At 34.9% G+C, this 17,722-nt stretch overlaps 1 long non-coding RNA gene and 8 other non-coding genes across 53 annotated transcripts in view; all 9 read left to right on the forward strand.

The window, feature by feature from the left end:
* The window catches only part of LOC106022685, a 216,861-nt gene that overhangs the window by 185,867 nt on the left and 13,272 nt on the right, over positions 1-17,722 (forward strand). For 35 of the 45 annotated variants that reach the window (XR_005871882.1, XR_005871887.1, XR_005871885.1 and 32 more), the window contains 8 exons: positions 1,370-1,409; positions 4,071-4,110; positions 6,256-6,264; positions 8,154-8,193; positions 10,080-10,119; positions 12,050-12,089; positions 14,052-14,091; positions 16,049-16,075. This is a non-coding gene — a long non-coding RNA (uncharacterized LOC106022685). The remainder of the gene's footprint in view (positions 1-1,369; positions 1,410-4,070; positions 4,111-6,255; positions 6,265-8,153; positions 8,194-10,079; positions 10,120-12,049; positions 12,090-14,051; positions 14,092-16,048; positions 16,076-17,722) is intronic. The other 10 variants (XR_005871846.1, XR_005871849.1, XR_005871857.1 and 7 more) reach the window with 5 other exon arrangements.
* On the forward strand, positions 1,765-1,830 carry LOC121135054. Its single transcript, XR_005872245.1, has one exon. It is a non-coding gene; the product is annotated as a small nucleolar RNA SNORD109A (small nucleolar RNA).
* LOC121135044 lies at positions 4,478-4,543 on the forward strand. Its single transcript, XR_005872237.1, has one exon. It is a non-coding gene; the product is annotated as a small nucleolar RNA SNORD109A (small nucleolar RNA).
* On the forward strand, positions 6,643-6,711 carry LOC121135015. The gene has a single exon (XR_005872208.1). It is a non-coding gene; the product is annotated as a small nucleolar RNA SNORD109A (small nucleolar RNA).
* On the forward strand, positions 8,479-8,544 carry LOC121135003. Its single transcript, XR_005872196.1, has one exon. It is a non-coding gene; the product is annotated as a small nucleolar RNA SNORD109A (small nucleolar RNA).
* LOC121135022 lies at positions 10,489-10,553 on the forward strand. Its single transcript, XR_005872215.1, has one exon. It is a non-coding gene; the product is annotated as a small nucleolar RNA SNORD109A (small nucleolar RNA).
* Positions 12,465-12,530, forward strand: LOC121135047. The gene has a single exon (XR_005872239.1). It is a non-coding gene; the product is annotated as a small nucleolar RNA SNORD109A (small nucleolar RNA).
* On the forward strand, positions 14,464-14,528 carry LOC121135026. The gene has a single exon (XR_005872219.1). It is a non-coding gene; the product is annotated as a small nucleolar RNA SNORD109A (small nucleolar RNA).
* Positions 16,451-16,516, forward strand: LOC121135048. The gene has a single exon (XR_005872240.1). It is a non-coding gene; the product is annotated as a small nucleolar RNA SNORD109A (small nucleolar RNA).

Consider the following 17,722-nt stretch of genomic DNA (forward strand, 5'->3'; position numbering starts at 1 on the left):
TTCCTCTTTACTTTCCTGACCACAATAGATCAGGCAAAAGGCTGGAGATTAATTTAATACACCTTCTCCAAAGAAGGGGATCTCTCAAGCAAAGCCTGGGGATTTTACCATTCAGTTTTACTCTTAGAATTTGAAGGACCTGTTTTTAATTCTTTTCTCTCTCAAGTCTCTCTTCTCCTGAGTCTTGCCAACCTTTCCCAGGATTTTCAAACCTCTATGCATCTCGTTAGGAACTACAATTGCGGCATGCACACCACAAGTATCTCCGAGGTATCAGGAAAAGAAAGACCAGATGTCCAGCTGTTTGTACTAAGAAGTTTATATACTTTTTTGCGACTGTTAAAAGGTCTCTCTCCTGTTGGAGAAAGCAGTCTTATATATAGTATAACAGCACAGTAGAAAAACCTCAGGAAATTTTTGTTCTTTTGTGAAAATGAGTTGCACATCACAAGAATAGTGTTTTTCAGAAATGTTGGGCTAATGATCTTCAAGTTTTTTTAATACATGTGAATTTAATGAAGAGGATATTGCATACTCACAACTTTTCCATTCCAAACAGATGCAAGCCGACTTTCACAAAGATCCTCACTCGAATCCATGCATCGGGAGACACTCCCATGATTACACAGACCTAGGTAGTTGCACACAAACCATAGAGAAGAAAGGAGAAACACTCCATTTTTTAGTTGTTACACTGATGAAACACTAAACCTATATTCAGTTTCATTGATATTAATCCAAATAAAGACGATGAAATATTTATGTTTCCCTGAGACACCATGAAAGGAAGTCTTTAGGAGCAATGACATAAATGGAATGAATATGTGCACATAACAAGTTTTAATGAAATGGAACCTCAGTGGAAAATGTTGCCATAGTCTATTATTAATGTACACAGTTCTAACACAGAACCATCATGGGAATACCAAGTTGCAGTGTGCTTTTCATGTTCATATTGTAAATGCCTTCTTTTCATAGAATAAATCCTTATCTTCTCATTTCCATGTCAAATTGCAGAATATTTTGTAAAAAATCTGCCTTAGGAATGGCATCTAGAATGCAGTCTCTGTGCAAGGCTATAGCACCATCCTATGCAATAAACCCAATGATAATACACACCAAATATTCTAGTGCCATACTTACAGTATAATATTGAGAGAAATAACACAAAGTGCTTCTGCCCTCCTTTCTCTTAAAATATTCTCATTATCATCTTATTCCAGGTAAACAGGAAGTCAGACCAAATGTATGTTTGGTATAATTGCCCTATAATCTCAGTGTTTAAGAACAACTTGCTGTATTCAATTAAGCTGGACACTGTAGTCTGGTCAAAATTCCACTCACTGTACTTTTTTCTATTCTGTGGTAGGTTGGAATTGTAATGGCCTCTTCCCACTTAGGATGAAGTGGTAAGCATTGATTAAAATTTATTAGAGTATGTCATTTTCCATTATTGATGTGTTTTTTAGTTTTTATATATTATTTGTTAACACCGAGTTCAATATTTCAAATCCATGTGAATTTTCTGTTTCTTAGAAATAACGCTGGCAAATAAGACATGGAACATTTACTTTGTTCATTTTGCTTTAAGATGATGAAGACTAAGTGTTTTTTTTGTGTGTGTGAGTTTCAGTAAATCTATTTATAACCTGAGGAAAAAGCCAGCTGCACATTCATGACCATTCATTTCAAAGTCAATGCCACTAGCTATTCCAGATTTAACATTGTATTGCAAACACACATGAGTTAAAAGAGGGCTTATCTGGATCGATGATGATAACAAGTCTCTAAGGACGGTAATCTACTTGTAACTAAGCCAATCTGAGCTTCAGATGGGAGGTCCTGTTAACAACTGTGATGGTTCCCCAAAATGGCTAGCACTCTTCAATTTTGAAGTATAACAGATAACTGTGAAGGCAATCATAATCCCCAAAATTTCATGGGAACAAATATTTTTTGTGTGGCAAACACGGGTTATAATTTGATTCATCACTTTATGTTACACTAACTGTAATACTAAGAGCCAAAAATTGTCCAGTTTGTTTATAAGCCATTGACGTTTGCCAGATTGTAGGAAAGAACTAAAAGATGTGGAAGCAGTGAGATCATAAGTGAGCATCTCAAGGGCCATGTCTTGTCACTTTCCAAAATTGGGGTAAAAGAAGTGATTGTAGAATTCCCTGTCACGATGAACGAGCATTTCAGATACCACAGTTTACTGTTTGTGTGCCCAATTATCAGCTATGGGATATATTTTTCATGTTGCTAGAATATTTGCTATTCTGTACTTTGAACTGAACATAACTTACTGGCTGGTGCCATCTCACCATGCAGACACCATATCAATCCACTTCCATATTGTTACAGAATAAACACCAACATTTTACTATCATAGTAACATATGGAGTGTATTCTTCTTTATTGAATATGAGGTACATAGCAAAAGAGAAGACTTTGCCAGAAAAGTTAGAAAAAATGATATTCAATTTCTTCATAACATGTGAATTTAATGAAAAGTATATTGCATACTCATACCTTTTCAGTTCCAAACGATACAACCCCGACTTTCACAAAGAACTCATATCCATTCAACTGGAGAACACTCTTTTTTATTTTTTAACATTTTTTATTTTAAATAGCTTGTTTTACATGTCAATCCCAGTTCCCTCTCCCTCCCCTCCTCCCACACCCCCCACCATCCTCCCACCCTATTGCCAATTCCTTCCGCATAGGGGATATCTAGAATCTATCATTCCATTCAGGGTAGGGTCCAGGCACTTCCCTAAGAGTCCAGGCAGAGAGAGCAATCCTCTTTGTGTTATGGACACGTGATGTCTGTTAGTATTCAAGGGATAAACACTGGTCCACTGCTCAGGACCCCAGGCCTCCTCATTGACTCTCACATTCAGGGGGTCTGGATCGGTCCCATGCTGGCCACCCAGCTGTCAGTCTGGAGGCCAAGAGCTCTCCCCTTTTCAGATCATCTGTCTCTGCTGGTTTTGCCAGCCCATTCTTTGTCAATTTGCTCTTTGCTCCTCTCCCTTTGTCCTTGGGTTCTGTTCAGTATTTCACTGTGGGTGTTTGCCTCTGTTTCCATCAGTCACTGGATGAAGGCTCCAGGATGGTTATAGACATCAAGTTTATTATCAGGAATGGTCATTCGAGGTGGTCTCTACACTATTGCTTAGCTTGCCAATTCGTGTCATCTGTTTAGATCACTAGAGGTCAAAGTGATGTCTGATCTGTCTTCTAACCTATGATTATCTCCCCCCATCCTACCCCCCCAGTCGAACTTCCTGTTCCTCCACGTCCTACTCTTTGATTAAACAGAACTAGGTGGTTGCACACAGACCTTAGAGAAGTAAGCAGACACACTACGTTTCTCAGTTGTCACACTAATATAAAAAACCCTATATTCAGAAACAATGGGATTCATCAAAATAAAAATGAAAGAATATTTTTTATGTTTCAGTGAGACACCATAAAAAGAAGTCCATAGGAGCAAGGACATGTGTAGACTCATTAGGTAACATAACAATTTTTAAAGAAACGGAGCATCAATAGAGAACCTTGTCATAATCTATTGCTAATGTACAAATTTATCACCTAGTAACTATGGGAATCCAAGTTTGCAGTGCACTCTTCATGTTTTTATAAAAATGCCTTCCTTCCATAGAATAAGCACTTACTTTTTCATTGCCATGTCAAATTGCTGAATACTTTGTAAAAAGTCTGCAATAGGAATGGCATCTAGAGGATGCTTGCTATTCAAGGCTTCAGTACCAGCCTATGCAATAAACCCAGTTATGGTACACACCAAAGGAAATAGTGACTTACTTGCAGTATAATATTGACAGAAATATCAAAAAGAGCTTCTGTCTTCCTTACTCCTAATACATTCTCATTAACATCTTACCCCAGGTATGCAGGATGTCAGACTAAATACATGTTTGGTATAAATGCCCTATAATCGCTGTATTTGAGGACAACTTGCTTTATCCACTTAAGGAAAACACTGTTGTCTGGACAAAATTCCAATCAAAGTATTTTTTATTTCTATTTTGTTGCAGGTTGGTATTGCAATGGACTCTTACCATTCAGGCTGGCTAGGTAAGCATTGATCAACATTCATTAGAGGATATCTTTTTCCATTATTGATATGTTTTTTATATTTTTATAAATTATTTGTTAATACCGACTTCAATATTTCAAATTCAGCCCTATACAATCCATGTACATTTTCTGTTTCTTAGGAATAACGCTGAAAAATAAGATATGTAATTATTTTCTGCTCATGTCTGCATTAAGTTGATGAAGCGTATGTGTTAATTTTGTATGGGGATCATTAACTCTATTCAGAACCTGAGCAATAAGCTAGCTGCACAGTCATGAACATCCATTTCAAAGGCATAGCCACCAGCTATTCCAGCTTTCCCTTTGCATTGGAAAAACACATGGGTTGAAAGAGGGATTATCGGGATCCATGATGATACCAAGTCTCTGAGGACAGTGATCGACTAATAACTATGCCAACCTAAGCTCCAGATGGGAGGTCCTCTTGACAACAGTTGTGTTTCCCTAAAGTGGCAAGCACTCTTCCATTTTAAAGCATGAGAGAAAACTGCAGATTGGCTTTATTTCTAAAATTTCATGGGAAAAATTATTTTTATGAGGCAAATACATCTTATAAGTTGATATATCACTTTATGTTACACTAACAGTAATACTAACAGCAACAAACTGTCCAGCTAGTTTTTAACCTACTGACTAATGCTAGACTGTAACAAAGGACTCAAAGATGTGGAAGCAGTGAAATCATAATTGATCTTCTCAAGGGTCCTGCCCTATGAATTTCCAAAATTGGGGAAAAAGAAGTGATTGTAGGATTCCCTTTCAATATTACCCAGCAATTCAGATACTACAGTTTTATCTTCCTGCGCCCGATTAATAGTATCAGGATGTATTTTCCATGTTGCTAGAATATTTGTCATTCTGTTGTTTAAATTGAAGATATCATGAAGACAGCAGCTATCTCACCATCCAGACACCATGCCAATCCACTTCCACATTGTGAATGAATAAGCATCAACATTTTACTATCATGGTAACATATGGAGAATATTTTTCTTTTTTGAATATGATATACACAGCACAAGGGAAGTGTTTGTCAGAAAAGTTGGGAAGAAAGATCTTCCTTTTTTATAATGTGCATATTTAATGAAGATCATATTGCATACTCACATCTTTTCCATTCCAAACAGATACAAGCCAAAGTGCCCAAAGAAATTCACTCCGATCCATGCATCTGGAAAACAATCCCATTATTACCCAGAACTAGATAGTTGCAAACTAACTTTAGAGAAGGAAGCAGACACAGTCTGTTTCTCAATTGTCACACTGATGAAACACAAACCCTAATTTCAGAGTCATTGAAATTCATTCAAATAATGATAAAAGAATAATTTTATGTGTCATTGAGACACCAGGAAAGGAAATTTTAATCTCAATGACATTTTTTTGGGTTTTTAGAGATAGGGTTTCTCTGTGGCTTTGGAGGCTGTCCTGGAACTCGCTTGGTAGTCCAGGCTGTTCTCAGACTCACAGAGATCCGCCTGCCCCTGCCTCCCAAGTGCTGGGATTAAAGGTGTGTGCCACCAACGCCCGGCTAATTGCAATGACATTTGAAGAATGAATACGTGAACATAACAATTTTTAACAAAAGGAAACTAATAGAGTACCTTGCCTTAGTCTAGTGCTAATCTACACATTTCTCACACAGAAACCATCATTGGAATTCAAGGTTGCAGTGCACATTTGATGTTCTTATAGAAAATGTTTTCCATTCACAGAATAAATACTTAACTTCTCATTTACATGTCAAATTGCAGAATATAATGTAAAATAATATGCATTAGGAATGGCATCTTGAACGTAGTTGCTGTGCAAGGCTTCAGCACCACCCTATGCAATAAACCCAGTTATGGTACACACCAAAGGAACTGGTGGCTTACTTATAATAATGACAGCCTCAGGATTCCTTTGTCTTACCACATTCTCATTATTAAGTTACCCCAGTTATGGAGGGAGTCAGACCAAATATATGTTTGGTATAAATGCCCTATAACATCTATGTTTGATGACACCTTGCTCTATACAATTAAGCTAGAAACTGTAGTCTGGACAAAATTCCAATAAATGTATTTTTTATTTCTGTTTTGCTGCAATTTGGAATTGTAAATGACACTTACCTTTCAGGTTGGAGAGGTAAGCATTAACTAATATTTATTAGAGGAATTCTTTTTCCATTCTTGATGTGTATTTTTATTTTTTAGTATTTCTTTTTCATTTTTTGTTAATACCGACCTCAATATTTCAAATTTAGTCCCATGAAAGCCATGACAATATTCGCTTTTTTAGGAGTAATACTGGCAAATTAGACACAAATAAATTTTTCTGATCATATGTCCTTTAAGATCCTGAAGCCTATGTGTCAATTCTGTTTATGTGGTTTGTAATTCTATTCAGAACCTGAGCTATAAGCCAGCTGCACAGTCATGACCATTCATTTCAATGTCAAAGCCACAAGCTATTCCAGCATAACCATTGCATTGGAAACACACATGAGTTAAAAAGGGCTCATCTGGATCAATGATGACAACATGTCTCTGAGGATGCTAATAGACCTTACTTACCTATGCCACTCTGAGCTCCAGTTGGGAGTTCCTCTTGACAACTGTGATGTTTCCCCAATGTGGATAGCACTCTTCCATTTTGAAGCATAAGCAATAACTGTGCAGACTGGCTTTGTCTCCCAAATTTTATGATAAACATTTTTTTTGTGTGCCAAAAATGTCTTATAATTTCATTCATCAGAAAGTATAATACCAACAGCAACAAAGTGTCCAGCAAAATTTTAAGCCGTACTAATGCCAGTCTAAAAAGTAGAATTTAATGTTGTGGAAGCAATGAAATGGTAACTGAGCATCTAAAGAGCCATGCCGTGTAACAGTCCAAAATTGGGGAAAAAGAAGAAATTGTCGGATTCCCTTCCATCATTACCATGCACATTAGAAACCACAGTTTGCACCTCCTGACCTAATTACCAGGAATGGGATATAATCTTCCATTTTGCTACAATATGTGCTATTATGTAGTTACAATTGAATATATCATGATGGCAGCAGCCATCATTTCATGCAGACAATATATCAATCCACTACCACATTGTGAAAGAAATATCACCAAAATTATACTGTCATGGTAACATATGGAGAATATTCTTTTATTTTGAATATCAAGTGTATTTCCCAAAAGAATTGTTTGTCAGAAATTTGGGAATAATTATCTTCAGTTTTATTATATTGCGTTAATTTAATGAAGAGAATTTTGCATACTCATACCTTTTCAATGATTAAACAGACATCCGTAGTTGCACACTTAACTTAGAGAATGTAACAGTCAAATTCTGTTTCTCAGTTTTTACATTTATCAAACCCCTTACTAACATTCATTGAAATTCATTCAAATAAAGATGAAATATTAATATGTTTATGTTTCACTGAGTGACCATGAAAGGAAGTCTTTAGGAGCAATGACATGTGTAGAATGAATATGTGCACATAAAATTGTTAATTAAAGGGAATATCAATTTAAGCTTGCCATAATGAAGGACTTTGATACACAGTTCAAACACATAAACCAATATTGGAATTCAATGTTGCAGTACACTTTTCATGTTCTTATTGAAAATGCCTTCTTTCATAGATTAAATCATTACCTTCTCATTCACATGTCAAATACCAAATATTTAAAAATATCTGTATTAAGAATGGATCTAGAATGCCCTTGCTGGGTGAAGCTTCAGCACCACCCCAAGCAATAAACTCAGGGAAGATACACAACAAAGGAACTACCCCATGCCCTATACTATAATATTGACAGAAATATCACAAAGAACTTCTGGACTCCATTCTCTTAACACATTCTCATTATGATCTAACCCCAGATATTGAGGGAGCCAGACAAAATGTAATTTTGGTGTATATACCCTATACTCTCTGTGTTTGTGGACAACTTGCTCTACACAGTTAAGGAAGACACAGTTGTCTGGACAAAACGAAAATCAATTTTTTTATATATCTATTTTGTTGCAGGTTGTAATTGCAATGGCCTCTTACTTTTCAGGTTGGAGAGGTAAGCAGTCTTTACTACTTATTAGAGGATGTCTTTTTTCCATTATTCATGTGTTTATAATTTTTTTAGGATTTTATGTATTTTTTGTAATACCTATTTTCAATATTTCAAATTTAGTCCCATAAAACCCATGTGAATTTTCCCTTTTTTAAGGAATAATGCTGACCAAATTAGTCATGGATAATTTTTTCTGCTCATGTATGCTTTAACATGATGAAGCCTTTGTATTAATTTTGTATATGGTTCATCTGTTGGAAACACAGAGTAGTTAATGAGGGCTTACCTGGATCGATGAGAACAAGAAGTCTCTGAGGACGGTGATTGACTTGTAACTATGCCAATCTGAGGTCCAGACGGTAGAACCTCTTGACAACAGTGATGTTTCCCCAAAGTGGCAAGGAAACTTCCATTTTGAAACATAAGAGATAAGTGTGGGGAATGGCTTTTCTACCAATTTTTAAGCGAAAAACACTTTTTTATGTGTGTGGTAAACTTGTCTTATAATTTGATACATCACTTTATGTTACACTAACAATTATAGTAACAGAAAAAAACTGTCCAGCAAGTTTTTAAACCATTTACTAATGTCTGATAGAAATAAAGAACTAAAAGATGTGGAAACAGTGAAATCATAACTGAACATCTCAGGGAAATGCCCTGTGACTTTCCAAAATTGGGGAACAAAATGAGATTGAAGGATTCCCTGCCACAATTACTGAATATTACAGAGACCACAGTTTGCTCTTCCTTCCTCCAATTACCACAAAGGGATATAATTTCTCATGATGCTAGAATATTTGTTATTCTGTATTTTAAATTGAAAATATCTTGATGGCAGCGGCCACATCACCATTCAGAAACCCCATCATTCCCCTTCCTCATTGTGACAGAGTAAGCACTAACACTTTACTCTCATGGTAACATATAGAGGATATTGTCTTTTTTGACTATGAGGTACACAGTACAAGAGATATGTTTGTCAGAAAAGTTGGGAAGACAGATCTTCCTTTTTTATAATGTGTGTATTTCATGAAAATCAATTTGCATACTCCCAAATTTTCTATTCCAAACAGATACAAGCCAACGTGCCCAAAGAAATTCACTCAGATCCATGCATATGGAGAACACTCCCATTATTACCTAGTACAAGATAGTTGTGCACTAATCTTAGAGAAGTATGCAGACACAAACCATTTCCCAGTTGACACACTGATCAAACACAAACCCTAATTTCAGATTCATTGAAATTCATCCAAATAAAGATGAAATAATAATTTTTATGTTTCATTGAGACACCATGCAAGGAAGTCTTTAATAGCAATGACATTTGTAGAATGAATATGTAAACATAGCAATTTTTAATCAAAGGAACCTCAATAGATAACCTTACAATTGTCTAGTGCTAATGTACAGAGTTCTAACACAGAAACCATCATTGGAAGCCAATGTTTCAGTGCACTATTCATATCCTTATAGAAAAAGCTTTCCGTACATAGAATAAATGTGTACCTTCTCATTTCCATGTCAAATTCATGAATATTTTGTAAAATATCTGCATTAGGAATGGCATCAAGAACACAGTTGCTGTTCAAGGGTTCAGCACCACCCTATGCAGTAAACCCAGTTATGGTACACACCGAAGTTACTAGTATCTTACTTGTGGTATAATACTAACAGAAATATAACAGAGCTTCTGGCCTCCTTTCTCTTAACTCATTCTCATTATCTTCTTATCAAAGGTATGGAGGAAGTCAGACATATTATAAGTTTGGTGAAAATGCTCTATAATCTCTATTTTTGAGAACAACGTGCTACATCTAGTTAAGGTAGGTAATGATGTCTGGAAAACATTTCAATCAAAGTATTTTTATTTCTATTTGTTGCAGGTTGGAATTGCAATGGAATCTTACCATTCAGGCTGCAGAGGTAAGCATTGATTACTGTTTATTAGAGGATGTCTTTTTCCATTATTGATGTTTTTTGTAATATTTTTAGGATTTTATCTAATTTATAATATTGATTTTCAATATTTCAAATTTAGTCCCACAATAGCCATTTGAATTTCATCATTTTTAAGAATAATGCTTTCAAATTATTCATGGATCATTTTTCTGCTTTTGTATACTTTAAGGTGATGAAGTATAGTGTTAATTCTGTATATGATTCAGTAACTCTATTCAGAACATGAAATAAGCCAACTGCACAGTGATGACAATTTATTTCAAACTCAAAGTCGTAATCTCTCCTAGCTTTCCCCTACATTGGAAACACACATGAGTTTAAGAGGGCTCATCTGGATCGATGATGACAACATGTCTCTGAGGACGCTGATTGACCTGACCTATGCCACTCTGAGCTCCAGTTGGGTGGTCCTCTTGACAACTGTGATGTTTCCCCAAAATGGATAGCAGTGTTCCATTTTGAAGCATAAGCAAAAACTGTGCATACTGGCTTTATTTTCCAGATTTTATGGTAACCATTTTTTTGTGTGTGGCCAAAGTGTCTTATACTTTGATTCATCAATTTATTTTACTCTAACTGTAATACAAACAGCAACAAAATGTCCATCAAATTTTTAAGTGATTGATTAATGCCAGACTGAAATGTAGAAGTAAATGTTGTGGAAGCAGTGAAATGGTAACTAAGCATCTACAGAGCCATGCCGTGTAACTATCCAACATTGGGGAAAAAGAAGAAATTGAAGGATTCCCTTCCATCATTTCCGTGCACATCAGAAACCACAGTTTTCACCTCCTGACCTAATTACCAGAAATGGGATATAATCTTCCATTTTGCTAGAATATGTGCTATTCTGTAGTTAAATTTGAACGTATCATGATGGCAGCAGCCCTCTTGTCATACACACACCACATCAATCCAGCTCCACATTGTGACAGAATAAGCAAAAACATTTTACTCTCATGGTAACATATTTAGAATATTGTTTTTTTGAATATCAGGTGCATTTCCCAAAAGAATTGTTTGTCAGAAATGTTGGGAAAAATGATCTTCAATTTTATTATATTGTGTTAATTTAATGAAGAGAATTTTGCATACTCATACCTTTTCCATTCCAATCAGATACAATGACATATTGCACAAAGAACTTCACTCAGACACATGCATCCAGAGAACAAACCCATGATTGACACAAACATATTCTGTTTCTCAGTTGTCACACTGATCAAACAGAAACCCTATACTCATATTTATTGAAATTCATCTAAATAAAGAGAAATAATAATGTTTTTTGTTTCACTGAGTGACCATGAAAGGAAGTCTTTAGGAGCAATGACATGTGTAGAACGAATATGTGCACATAAAATTTTTTAATTAAAAGGAATCTTAACAGAGAACCTTGGTATAATATAGTGCTATGGTACAGAGTTCTCACACATAAACCATTATTGGAATTCAAGTTTGCAGTACACTATTCATATGCTTATAAAATGCTTTCTTTCATAGAATAAATTCTTACCATCACATATACATGTAAAATAAACAATTATTTCATAATATCGGTATTATGAATGACATCTAGAACGTCATTGCTGTGTTAGTCTTCATCAACACCCTAAGCAATAAACTCAGGGAAGATACATATCAAAAAAATTTCTGCCTTACATATAACGTAATATGGAGAGAAATATCTAAATGAGCTTCTGGCGTCTTTTCTCTTAACACATTTTCATTATCATCTTACCTCAGTTATGGAGGGAGTCAGACAAAATTTATTTTTGGTATATATCCCCTATGATCTCTAAGTTTGTGGACAACTTTCTCTATCCAATTAAGCAAGATACAGTTGTCTGGAGAAACCTCAGATCAATGTATTTTTATCTCTATTTTCTTGCAGGTTGTAATATCAATGGACTTTTATATTTCAGGTTAGAGAGGTAAACATTTATTACTATTTATTAGAGGATTTCTTTTTCCATTAATGATGTGATTTTTAATTTTTTTAGGATTCTACCTATTTTTAATACCTCTTTTCAATATTTCAAATTTAGTCTCATAAAATCCACGAGAATTTTCTCTTTTATAGGAATAACGTTGGCCAATTAGACATGGATCTTTTTTTTTCTGTATACGTATGCTTTAAGGTGATGAAGCCTATATGTTAATTCTGTATGTGTTTCAGTATCTCTATTCAGAACCTTAGAAATAAGCCAGCTCCACAGTGATGATGATTTATTTCAAAGTCGAAGCCATTATCTATTCTAGATTTCCATTATATTGCAAACACACATGAGTTAAATGAGGGATTATCTGGATAGATGATGACAAGACATCTTTGAGGACGGTCATCGACCTGTAACTATGCCAATCTGATCTCCAGATGGCAGGTCCTCTTGACAACGGTGATGTTTCCCCAAAGTAGCAAGCACTATTTCATTTTGAAGTATAAGAGGTAACTGTGCAGAAAGAATTATTCTCCAAAATTTTATGTGAACAATTTTTTTGTGTATGGAAAATTGTCTTATAATTTGATACATCACTTTATGTTACACTAACAATTATAGTAACAGAAAAAAACTGTCCAGCAAGTTTTTAAACCATTTACTAATGCTCGATATAAATAAAGAACTAAAAGATGTGGAAGCTGTGAAATCATAACTGAACAATTCAGGGCAATGCCTGTGACTTTCCAAAATTGGATAAGAAGAGGAAATTGAAGGATTCCCTGTCACTATTACTAAGCATTACAGAGATCACAGTTTGCTCTTCCTTCCTCCAATTACCACAAAGGGATATAATTTTTCTTGATGCTAGAATATTTATAATTCTGTATTTTAAATTGAAAATATCTTGATGGCAGAGGCCATGTCACCTTCCAGAAACCCCATCATTCTCCTTCCTCATTGTGACAAAGTAAACACTAACATTTTACTATCATGGTAACATATAGAGGATATTGTCCTCTTTTGAATATGAGGTACACAACACAAAAGATGTGTTTCCTGAAAATTTGGAAGAACGATCTTCCATTTTTTACGTCTGTATTTAATGAAGATCAGTTTGCATACTCCCCCATTTTCCATTCCAAACAGATACAAGCTGACTTTCACAAAGAAGTTTACTCAGATCCATGCATATGGAGAACACTCCCGTTATTACCCAGAAGAAGATAGTTGTCCACTAACCTAAGAGAAGTAAGCAGACACAAACCGTTTCTCAGTTGACACACTGATCAAACACAAACCCTAATTTCAGATTCATTGAAATTCATCCAAATAAAGATGAAATAATAATTTTTTTATGTTTCATTGAGACACCATGCAAGGAAGTCTTTAATAGCAATGACATTTGAAGAATGAATATGTAAACATAGTAATTTTTAATCAAAGGAACCTCAATAGATATCCTTACAATTGTCTAGTGCTAATGTGCAGAGATCTAACACAGAAACCATGGAAGCCAATGTTTCAGTGCACTTTTCATGTCCTTATAGAAAAAGCCTTCCATACATAGAATAGATGTGTACCTTCTCATTTCCATGTCAAATTCATGAATATTTTGTAAAATATCTGCATTAGGAATTGCATCAAGAACACAGTTGCTGTTCAAGGGTTCAGCACCACCCTATGCAGTAAACCAAATTATGGTACACACCGAAGTTACTAGTATCTTACTTGCAGTATAATACTAACAGAAATATAACAGAGCTTCTGTCCTTTCTCTTAACCCATTGTCATTATCATCTTATCGCAGGTATGGAGGAAGTCAGACAAATTAATTTTGCTACAAACGCTCAATAATCTCTATTTTTGAGGACAATGTGCTACATCTAGTTAAGGTAGGCAATGCTCTCTGGAAAACATTTCAATCAAAGTATTTTTTATTTCTATTTGTTGCAGGTTGGAATTGCAATGGAATCTTACCATTCAGGCTGCAGAGGTATAAATTTATTACTATTTATTAGTGGATGTCTTTTTCCATTATTGATGTTTTTAAAATTTTTTTAGGAATTTATCTATTTTTTGTAATATTGATTCTCAATATTTCAAATTTAGTCCCACAACAGCCATTTGAATTTCATCATTTTTAAGAATAATGCTTTCAAATTATTCTTGGATCATTTTTTCTGCTTTTGTGTACTTTAAGGTGATGAAGCATATGTGTTAATTTTGTATATGGTTCAGTAACTCTATTCAGAACATGAAATAAGCCAACTGCACAGTGATGGCGATTTATTTCGAAGTTAAAGCCACTATTTATTCTAGCTTTCCCCTACATTGGAAACACACATGAGTTAATGAGGGCTCATCTGGATCGATGATGACAACATGTCTCTGAGGACGCTGATCGACCTGACCTATGCCACTCTGAGCTCCAGTTGGGTGGTCCTCTTGACAACTGTGATGTTTCCCCAAAATGGATAGCAGTGTTCCATTTTGAAGCATAAGCAATAAATGTGCAGAGTGGCTTTATCTTCCAAATTTTATGGTAACCCATTTTTTTGTGTGTGGCAAAAGTGTCTTATAATTTGATTCATCAATTTATTTTAAACTAACTGTAATACCAACAGCAACAAAGTGTCCATCAAATTTTTAAGTGACTGATTAATGCCAGACTGAAATGTAGAAGTAAATGTTGTGGAAGCAGAGAAATGGTAACTGAGCATCTACAGAGCATGCAGTGTAACTATCCAAAATTGGAATAAAGTAAGAAATTGTAGGATTTGTGTAATGTGCTCCATCATTACCGAGCACATCTGAAACCACACTTTGTACCTCCTGACGTAATTACCAGGAATGGGATGTAGTCTTCCATTTTGCTAGAATATGTGCTATTCTGTAGTTAAAATTGAACATATCATGATGGCAGCAGCCCTCTTGTCATATACACACCACATCAATCCAGTTCTCCAGAATAATCCCAGTATTTTACTCTCATGGTAACATATTTAGAATATTGTTCTTTTTTGAATATAAGGTGCATTTCCCAAAAGAATTGTTTGTTTGAAAAGTTGAGAATTATCTTCAATTTTTTAATATTGTGTTAATGTAGTGAAGAGAATTTTGTCATACTCATACCTTTTCCACTCCAATCAGATACAATGCCGTATTGCAAAAAGAACTTCACTCAGACATTCAAACCCATGATTACACAGACCTCCATAGTTGCACAATTATCTTTGAGACTGACACAGACATATTCTGTTTCTCAGTTGTCACACCAATCAAATACAAACCCTGTACTCATATTTATTGAAATTCATACAAAAAAGGAAATAATACTGTTTTTATATTTCACTGAGTGACCATGAAGGGAAGTCTTTAGGAGCAATGCCATGTGTAGAATGAATATGTGTACATAAAAATTGTTATTGGAAAGGAATCGCAATAGAGAACCTTGCCATAATCTAGTGCTTTGGCACACAGTTCTCACAAATAAACCATTATTGGAACTCAAGGTTGTAGTACACTTGTCATTTTCTTATTGAAAATGCCTTCTTTCATATAATAAATTCTTACCTCAACATATACATACATATCATATAACCAAATATTTAAAAATATCTGTATCATGAATGACATCTAGAATGCCATTGCTGTGTGAGGCTTCAGCACCAAACAAAGCAATAAACCCAGGGAAGATACATACCAAAGGAACTACTACCTTACCTATACAAAAATATGGTCAGAAATATTGCAAAGAGCTTCAGGCCTCCTTTCTCTTAACACATTGTCATTATCATCTTACACCAGGTATGGAGGAAGTCAGACAAAATGTATTTCTGATATATATCCTCTATAATCTCTGTGTTTGTGGATAACTTGTTCTAACCAATTAAGCTAGATACAGTAGACTGGTAAAATTCCAATCAATGATTTTTTCTATTTTGCTGCAGTTGCCTTTTACCCTTCAGTTTATAGAGGTAAGCTTTGATTATTATTTATTAGAGAATGTCTTTTTCTATTATTGATGTGTTTTTAAATTTTTTATGATGTTGTCTATTTTTGTAATACCTGTTTTTAATGTTTCAAATTTATTCCCATAAAATTCATGGGAATTTTCTCTTTTTGAGGAATAACGATGGCCAATTAGACATGCATCCTTTTTTTCTGCTCATGTATGCTTTAAGTTAATGAAGCCTATATATTAATTCTTTTTGTGGTTCAGTAACCCTATTCAGAAGTTGAGACATAAACCAGCTGCACAGTGATGACGATTTATTTCAAATTCAAAGCCACTATCTACTTCAGTTTTCCATTATATTGGAAACTCACATGAGTTGAAAGAGGACTTATCATGATCAATGATGTCAACAAGTCTCTGAGGATGGTGATTGATTCATAACTCTGCCAATCTGAGCACCAGATGTTATTTCTACTTTTTTTTCCAGGTTGGAATTGCATTGGCCATTTACCTTTCAGGATGGGGAAGTAAGCACTGATTAATATCTTGCACGGGATGTCTTCTTCTTTATTGATGTGCTTCTTTTTAGAATTTTGTCTATTTTTGTTAAAGCTGTCATCAATATTTTAAATTTAGCTCCATAAAATCCATGTGAATTTTTTCTTTCTTAGGAATAACGGTGGCCCATAAGTCATGGATTATTTTTTCTGATCATGTATGCTTTAAGATAATGAAGACTATGTTTTAACTCAGTATGTGGTTCACTAACTCTGTTGTATCCTGTGCAATAAGCCAGCTGCACATTCATGACCATTAAATTCAAAGTCAAATCCATTAACTTTTCTGTTTTCCCATTGCATGGAAACACACATGAGTTGGAAGAGGACTTTTCTGGATCGATGACAACACCAAGTTTTTGAGGACTGTGATTTACTTGTAATTATGCCAATCTGAGATTCCAGATGGGAGGTGCTCTTGACAACAGTAATGTTTCCCCAAAGTGGCAAGCAGTCTTCCATTTTGATGCATAAAAGTTACTGTGCTGACTGGCTTTGTCTCCCAAATTTCATGGTAACAATTATTTTTGTGTGGCAAACTCATCTTGTAATTGGATTTATTGCTTTATGTTACACTAACTGTAATTCTAACAGCAACAAACTGTCCATCAAGTTTTTCAGCCATTGACTAATGCCAGATTGAAATAAAGAGCTGAAAATTGTGGAAGCAGTCTCAAGGGCCCTGCTCTCTACTTTCCAAAATTGAGTAAATGAAGTGTTTTTAGGTTTTCCTGCCACTGTTACTGAGCATTTCAGAGACCACAGTTTGCTGTTCCTGTGTTCAGTTACTAGCAATAGAATATAATTTTCAATGTTGCTAGAATGTAAGCTATTCTGTCATTTATTTTGAACATATATTGATGGCAGCGGGTATCTCACCATCCAGACACTACTTCAATCCACTTCCACATTGTGACAGAATTAGCACCAACAGTTTACTCTCATGGTAACATAAGGAGTTTATTGTGCTTTTTTGACTATGAGGTACACAGCAAAAGACGAGTGCATGTACGAAAATTTGGGATGAATGATCTTAAATCTTTATATTGTGTGAATTTAATGAAGAGCATATTGTATACTCACACTTTACAGGTTCCAAATAGATACAA

This window comes from Mesocricetus auratus, unplaced genomic scaffold (assembly GCF_017639785.1).
Source record: "Mesocricetus auratus isolate SY011 unplaced genomic scaffold, BCM_Maur_2.0 Super-Scaffold_100030, whole genome shotgun sequence".
In the NCBI taxonomy this organism is placed as follows: domain Eukaryota; kingdom Metazoa; phylum Chordata; class Mammalia; order Rodentia; family Cricetidae; genus Mesocricetus; species Mesocricetus auratus.